Source organism: Triticum dicoccoides, chromosome 2B (genome assembly GCF_002162155.2).
Source record: "Triticum dicoccoides isolate Atlit2015 ecotype Zavitan chromosome 2B, WEW_v2.0, whole genome shotgun sequence".
Taxonomy (NCBI): Eukaryota; Viridiplantae; Streptophyta; class Magnoliopsida; order Poales; family Poaceae; genus Triticum; species Triticum dicoccoides.
Genome location: NC_041383.1, coordinates 684,770,429 through 684,779,483, shown reverse-complemented (window position 1 = coordinate 684,779,483; position 9,055 = coordinate 684,770,429).

The window sequence follows — 9,055 nt, the reverse complement described above, 5'->3', positions numbered from 1 at the left end:
ACCACCACCGGGTCGTCCCTTTATATACACAGGTTGATGCCCAGCGGCTCATGGAGTCCCGGCCAACTTATAGACAACGTGTCCGGCTCGGTGACTAACTATACATGCCTTACAATACAAGTCTTACACATATGGCGATTTACTCCTACGGGCCTTAAGTCGCCCTTGGGCCTTGGGCCCTTGCCCGTGAACTGCCATCTTCGATATCCTCATGGGCTTCACATTATGAATCATCATAGGTATAACCCGACCCCTCCTGGGCAGGTCATACCTAATAGTTATATCCCCAACAGGTGGGTAAGAGCTGGTGCTTGGCTGCAATGAAACAAGTAGTTTAATATTAGTAAGTAACAACGTAACAACAAATTGAGTCCTACTATTAGCAGAGTGGTTACCTGATGTTTGTTCTCTCATAGAAAGTGCAGGCTTGAGAGCATCATGGCAATTGGTGTACCTATGGCCCACCTTATTATAGTTGTAGTAGGTAATTGAGGCCATACTTGAAGTGTCTTTGGGAGCTGGCTTCTCAAATTGGCCCCTTCTCCTCTTAGTCTGTGCTCTGCCCTTATGTTCTTTGAAAACAAGAGGCTCAATGTCCAAACTATTTGTCCTTGGCCACATGTCAGGGCCAGGTACAGGATATATTATAGGACTGTAAGCTTCCAGGTACATAGGTTTTCTGAAGAAATCATGAACAAAGTCCTCTAGCTGAAGCTTAGCCTTGTGTATAGTAGAAACATCATGATTGCAAGGACTGCTGTCATATCCCACTTCTTACACCCACAAGTTCTATGTGCTTGGTTGACAGCATATGTTCTCTCCCCACTAGTAACTTGGTAAAGGATGGGGCCAACCATCAATGGTTGGCAGTTTCTAGACCACTTCTTTGCTTCCTCCAATTCCTCTGCATATGTTGGACCAATCTCCCATCTGACAGTCTGAGTCTTGGTTCTATTTGCATTAAACTTGACCATTAACTTTGTTCTAGTTCCATCAACCATGGTCCTTATTGGCTTAGCCCTGACATCTAGAACCCACTTGTTGAAAACCTCACTTAAGTTGTTAACTACTAAATCTGCTTTGCAATCTGTGTCAATGGCATATCTGGCCCAAGTGTGCTTTGGGATTTTACTAAGCCAAGCCCATGCTGCCTCACACTCTCTCTTCAACCCATCCATTGCAACATAAAAACCATGTTTAGTGTATGAGTAACTTGCTTCATCCATGTATTTCTTTAATTCTGGCCCTCTAAACCCAACATTTTGAAAGTTCTGGTAAATGTGTCTGAGGCAAAACCTTTGTGGACAATTGGGAAAGACTCTGTTTATGGCTTTAAGCAGGCCCTGTGTGAAATTAACTAAAGCTTAGTGACTAACTTAGTGACTACATCTATACGAAAGTAACTACTATAAAGAACTAAATGAAAACTAAATTGTACAGAAAGTAACTAAACCTAAATGCAAGTAACTACTAGAAAGAACTAAATGAAAACTAGCACAAGTGGATTTCATTACCTTCTGCCTATTAGAAATGATTGTGTAGTTACCAAACTTCCCAGATTACCCTCAGCTAATACAGAAACCAAGTCCATGAATCTGTGTCCTCCTTATCAACAATTCCAAAAGCAATGGAAAATATATTATTGTTCCCATCTCTTCCAATAGAAGCAAGGATCTATTGACCAGTAGTGAGCTTTATGAAGCATCCATCCAGACCTATAACAACTTAACAAGTCGGCAGGAACTAGTTGAAAACACACATTAGGCAAACACACATTAGACCTATACCAAGGAATTACCTATGAATGGTCTGCAGCCACTGAGAAACCCTTCCTTGCATCCTTTTAGGCAAAAGAATAATGCATGAAATCTAGAGTTTTTGCTTGGATGCTCCCTCAGATGTCTTGTTGTCACTATACACCTTGAACCTGGATTAGTATCTAGCACAACCTACAAATAATCCCTAATCCTGGTGTATTGGGCCTTCTGATCTCCTAGCACAACATTATTTGCTGCCTTCTTAGCCCTGTATGCCATGTGGGTTGATATTTCCACTCCATATCTGCTCTTTGCAGTGTTAATTATAGTAGTGATTGTTGTGCATGGGTCATTTCTGATTGCTTCCTCACAAAATTTTGCAACCCACTTAGCAGTAACTTTTGTGTTCTCTATCACAGAAGGGCAAGTGTGCACCAAATACTGCTTCCTTATGGTAAATGTCTTCCCATTTGCAATCTGAGAAGCTGATACATAAAAAGGGCATGTCTCATCTATGCATTGTGCTATAACCCTGTCACTGCAATTTCTATGGTACTCATAGTTCCTGTTCTGTGCAATGTGCATTGTTTGAAGTGCATTCCTGAATTGGTACACATCAATGAAGCAAAGATGCTTCACAAATTGCTCATTTGGGTGAGCTATCTTCTCATCATACCATATCATTTTCTTCATCTTCTTAGCTCTGCTTTTCCTGCCATTGGGCAAAACATATGCCAATGCCTCTACACCATCATCATCTTCCACACCCAAGTCCATTGGTTTCCTGTCTTCATCAGATGATGGTATCTAGTCCTCCTCAAACAACTCCTCTACACTTGCATGTGTTCTGCTTGTTGGGCCTTTTCTGTGTTTCTTCTCCCTATTCTTCTTCTATCCATCTTGCCCCACCTGCTCCTCTTGTTCCTCTTCCTCCACTTCCTCCTCCTCTTCCTCCTCTTCATCCTCGTCTTCACTTTCAGGCTCATATAGTGCATCCTCCTCCTCCTCTGTCTCATACATTTCCTCAACATATGTGTCCCCTTCAAAATGAAGGAGTGGATCTTCCCTCTGTTTTTTCATCTCCTCAAGCCTAGCAAGGATATTACCATATTCTTTCAAATTATCATCATCACGGTCCTCCTCATTATCCACCACTGCAGCTTTTCGCTTCAAAGAAGTGTCATTCTCTTTTTTTTCTTATTCTTCCTAAACATTTCAATTTCCTTCCTCCTTGTCTCTTCCATAACCTTTTCAATTTCCATTTGCTCCTCTGAATTGTTTAAAGGATTTTCTTCCACTTGTACATAACCTAAAGCAATTTGCTCCTCCAAATTGTTTGTGCTATGCTGTGTTTGAAACTGTATGGGCATTGGCTCCACTTCTGCTGCTTCTGAACTTGCTACTGCTACATGCACATTTGGTGCACTGAATAGCACTCCTTCTTCATCTATCTGATACATTTTGGGCTCTCCAATTTCTTCTAGAGGGATTTGCTACTCAATAACACTGGAGCTGGTGTTTATACTTGCAGCATTGGGAGAAGTGGCCCTAACAACTATCACATTCAATATCTTCTGATTTTACAATGCTATGTTGTCTAGAATTTCCTCAACCTTGTCATCATCATCTATTTCTTCCATTCCTTATATCCCTAGCCCAGGATCCCTGACATAGTACGTGTGATCTTTAAATCCATAACCTTCTATTTCTATCAGTGCTACTAGGTTGTAAAATGTTATGTTTGACATCATCATAGATCTCTCAGTGTTGTCTCTATCATGGAAATGCATCCTCAATTCCCAAACCTCATTATCTAGACTGCAAATAATATAAAATACATAGCAGTATAAGTGCTTAATTAAAACTGAATAGCACTAATGAAAGTATGAAACAGCTCATGTTAGTGCACTAATACGATGCTTTGTCACTTATAAAGGAGATAACAGGATAACTCAATTAACCAAATGTCCAATTAACAGTGTACCTAAAATAAAACTGAATAACACAACACCTTAAATCAACTAAATCAGCTTGTTTCCAAAATCAACTAAAGCAGCTCGTTTCTAAAATCAACTAAATCAGCTTATTTCTAAACTAATCTAAAAATGTCAACCCTGGGGCATAGGACAAACAAATCACAGCATCTGAACTAATCTAAATAATGTCAACAATAGGGCACATGACAACAAAATCACAACATCTGACACTTGTACTCCATCTCATAGGACAATATGAACCCTAACCCTAGGAGTACCCTAGCAACGCAATTGAATGGAGAACAGGAAGGGAAGAGCAAAGAAAAGTGGATCTCACTATATGCCACCGTAGGATGACCCGATGTGCTGGATTCCCATCGGTTTAGCCTTTGCCGCTGCGGCGAATGCTCTCGCCGCCCGGTATTCCATCGAATACTGCGGGTCCTCCTCCTCCTCCTCCGTCGGCTTGCTAGGGTTCGAGCTCCCGCAAAGCTCGCTTGGATCCACTGCGGGTCCTCCTCCACTACATACGATGTGTGCGGCGCTGCCGGGCGGAGCACCGCCACCAGCAACTCCACATTTCGCCGGACTACGCATCTATGCAGTGTGAGGGGCAAGGGGGCGACGGTGGCGGGAGCGAGGGGGAGGGGGAAGAAGAATGGGGGAAAAGAGAAGGATGCAGGGATGACTAAAGAAGAGACCTAACGTCGCCGTCTAACGTCGTCTGCCGGCTGTCGGTATGACCTGGAGTGCCACGTAGGCAAAAAATGGGCCCCACCTATCATAAACTCACTTAACACGGCCCGATCCGCCGATCAGTGGTTTTTGCAAAACAATTATGCTCGACGTGGTGCTTTTTGCAGCGAATCTGTATCCTAGTGTTTTTCGCAAACCTAGCCCTCAAAGTGGTGGTTTTATGCAATTTACTCGAGTTCCGCAGAAGTTTGCGTCGTACTAGAGAATTTGCTTTCAGGGTAACTTGTTTTAATCTCACACAAAAGAAATTGATAAAATCATTTACTGTGCTGAGAATTTTTGCGTTAGAAATAAAATAAAATAGACAATCACACATAGAGAATCCTTTTTTATTTATTATATATAGATTTTTTTTGCATGGTAATACGTGTCTCATTCATATCATAAAGATTAAAGTACAAGTCACGTAAAGACCGACATAACAAAACTGAAAAGATAGGAGAACATCTCTGAGCTTGACACCAACATCCATCACGTGCCTTCGGCACCACAACAACAGCCACCGAAGAAAAGAATGATGGATCACCTCCTCACCCGAGCTCGACGCTGCTCCATCACTGATATGCAGCTTTGCGAACCTCCAAGGTGAATCACCAAAAGTGAAGTCCTTACTATTGAACGAATCAGACCGGGGAAACAACCCAGACACGCCATCGAACTCTGGATGTGGCGCCCCACTGCGACTAAGACGTCATAGAGGGAAACCATACCTGCCATCCACGAACCACAAACCCACCACATGTTCCGTCTTACAGATGTCGTCAATGCATACCACAATATGCATCCGCTCCTTGACTACCTCCCAAGCTCCGCGCCGACGCTGGAGAAAACATCATCACAATGGCGGAGCTTGAGGACACAGGTCCACCACGAGGATGCCGCCGCTGCCACACCATCCTTGCTTGAATAGACTGGTTTCCAAATCCATCCCCAACCATAGGACCGATGGCCTTGTCAAGGAAGGATCTGAAGAATCTTTATTCAACGTTGTCATCGTCGCCGCCGAAGCAAAGACGATGAACAACCTAAAAACCTAGACTACGAGGGAGTAAACACAGTCCAAACGCGTGGATCCGGCGACCCTCCTGACCATCGAAGACCGAGGTTGCCGTCCGAGGGGAGCCGCCGGAAGACGGCACTGGAAGATTTGGGCTCTCCTGACGGCGGCTAGGGTTCCAGCTGCCAGGGACAGGAGGAAAATGATTGGCTCTTTCAAAGACCCACGTCCGACATTCAATTATATATAGAATTACAAAGTATAGTCTCCACATGATTATGTATTCTATTCACTGCAAAAGAATTGATTATGGTATTATACGCCTTGGTAGATAATATAAAATGGCAATTTTATAAAAAAACATAGCTAAACCTAAAAAAGGGATGTATTTTTTACGTGCCAACTTTTACTTACTTGTGAACCAACCTGTAGTTGGATGGTTAGAGGGATAGTGGTATCCCCAACCCACCAGGGTTCAAGTCCTGGTGCTCGCATTATTCTTGGATTTATTTCAGGATTTCCGGCGATGCGCTTTCAGTGGGAGGAGACGTTCTCGTCGACGAAGAGGTGCCTAGGGGACTTCGTAAATCCCATGATGATATGCCGGCTCAGTCTTGGGAGGTGCTCATAGGGGTAGAGTGTGTGCGTATGTTCATAGGGGTGAGTGTATGCACGTATGTATGAGCGCTTGCGTCTGTACTGATGTTCAAAAGAAGTTTTACTTACCTGGTCGGCATGAAACACTTGTACGCAGGAAAGAATTCTTGACATGCACATACATAGGAAGCAACAAGGAGGAAAAGGCATCCTCTAGATTTTTCTTAACATCAAAGTACGCTTTATTGCGAGGTGATCACCACAGTTATGGGCAAAATTGACAATTTTGACCTGTGGACGCAATCAAATCACAAAATGAACTGACCCTAAAACTATTTCACGTGGCTGACCTTTTTGAGTGATACAAGACACGCAGGCGTCACACCCTACGGTGTAGCGCCTAGCTCTAGGGTGTTGCACCTCTGTCCACGGTGGCAGCCCCTGGGCCTGCACCCAGCAGTGCAGCGCCTCCGAGCTAGGCGCCACACATGTAATGTGCAGCGCCTAGCCCTTAGGCACTGCACTGTGACTTAGATGCAGTCGCCCGCTCTCCCTCCGCCACCCTACCCCACCCATCCCATTCGTTCTAGTTAGAAGTTACAGAAGCAGCAGCGCCGGCGGCTTCCTTCTCTCCCCCTCTCAATCCCCTCTCACAAGTCCTTCAGATTTGACGATTTGGTCTGTGGATTTCTTCGCCAATCCATCCTAGAAGGTACTCTCCTTCGATCCCGTTCTCTCTATCCATAGAATTTATGCTATTTTGAAGATTTGGGGAACCCTTGTTTGATTTGATTTGATTAGAATCTTGCATCTATTAGAATCTTGCATGTATTAGATACCTAATCTTGCAACCCTAGTTTAGTTTATTTTATTGAAAAGATATGGTTTGGATACGTAGGTTGACATGTTATTTCTGTGGAAAAGATATTTGTATGAAGTAGGCCTAGTTTAGTTTATTTGTATTGAAATTATACTCGTATTGACAAGAATGCTTTGGGTACATATGCTTTGAATCTTGCATATAGTAGGCCTACTTTAGTTTAATTGTATTGAAAAGATAAACGTGTTGACAAGAATGCTTTGTTTGAAATTGTTAGGATGGTTTGGCTTCTTGATGATCACTGGGACCATCAACACCAGTCGTACGCTATGTCGGTGGAGCGCACATTGACGTCCGAGTTCAACACCTTGTGTGGACGATAATGCGTAACCGAGTAGTTGTCGAGCCACATCTTAAATTCCAAGAAGGTTTGTAACTTAGACCCTTTAGCAATACTGTTCTTGCCATCATCCAAATCACGGTGAGAGCTTGGCCTAACCCCAAGAGATATACCTTGGCTACCATCTACCACGGCTTCATGCGCGAGACTAACATCCTTGAACAATGTAGTCTGATGATCCCAACCGAATACCTTCTCGAAAGCTTTGGCCTCCTTCACCGTGAACCCCTCCTCATCAACTTGTTAATCGGGACCTTCGTTATCCGAATCTGATGCATAGCCACGGGAATAAGGGATGGAATGGTCCATTGTCTCTTGCAAATGATATTTATTGAGATGACCCACATTGTTGTCATGGAGATTGAGGGAGTCCTGGACTAGGGGGTGTCCGGATAGCCGAACTATCATCATCGGCCGGACACCAAGACTATGAAGATACAAGATTGAAGACTTCGTCCCGTGTCCGGATGGGACTTTCCTTGGTGTAGAAGGCAAGCTTGGCGATACAGATATGTAGATCTCCTACCATTGTAACCGACTCTGTGTAACCCTAGCCCTCTCCGGTGTCTATATAAACCGGATGGCTTTAGTCCATAGGATGAACAACAATCATACCATAGGCTAGCTTCTAGGGTTTAGCCTCCTTGATCTCGTGGTAGATCTACTCTTGTAATACCCACATCATCAATATCAATCAAGCAGTACGTAGGGTTTTACCTCCATCAAGAGGGCCCGAACCTGGGTAAAACATCGTGTCCCTTGTCTCCTATTACCATCCGCCTAGACGCACAGTTCGGGACCCCCTAGCCGAGATCCGCTGGTTTTTACACCGACATTGGTGCTTTCATTGAGAGTTCCTCTGTGTCGTCATCGATAGGCTCGATGGCTTCTTCGATCATCAACGATGATGCAGTCCAGGGTGAGACTTTTCTCCCCGGACAGATCTTCGTATTGGGTGGCTTTGCATTGCGGGCCAATTCGCTTGGCCATCTGGAGCAGATCGAAAGCTACGCCCCTGGCTGTCAGGTCAGATTTGGAAGTTTGAACTTCACGGCTGACATCCGTGGGGACTTGATCTTTGATGGATTCGAGCCATAGCCGAGCGCGCCGCACTGTCACGATGGGCATGATTTAGCTCTGCAGCCGGACAGTGCCCTGGAGGCCGCACACGAGTCCGCTCCGACCCTCAATTCGGAGCCGGCTGCGCAAATCGAGGATGGGTGGCTAGACACCGCCTCGTGGGCTGCAACCTCTAGGTGATGGAGCCGAATACTGACCTTACCCCTTGTGAAGCTCGTGACTCCGAGGTGCCGGACTCTTCGTCGGACTCCGAACCTCTCGCGCCCCCTCCAATCGAATCCTATTGGGCGCCGATCATGGAGTTCACCGCTGCGGACATCTTTCAACACTCACCTTTCGGCGACATCTTGAGTTCGCTAAAGTATCTCTCGTTATCAGGAGAGCCCTGGCCAGACTGCGGTCAGAACGGTTGGGATGCGGACGACGAAGAAATTCAAAGCCCACCCACCACCCACCTAGTAGCCACTTTCGATTATCTAACCGACATGCTAGACTTCGACTCCGAAGACATCGACGGTATGGACGACGATGCCGGAGACGACCAAGAACCAGTGCCTACTGGGCACTGGAAAGCCACCTCATCATATGACATATACATGGTGGATATCCCAAAGGATGGGAATGGGGAAGGAACAGCGGAGGATGACCCCTCCAAGAAACAGCCCAAGCGCC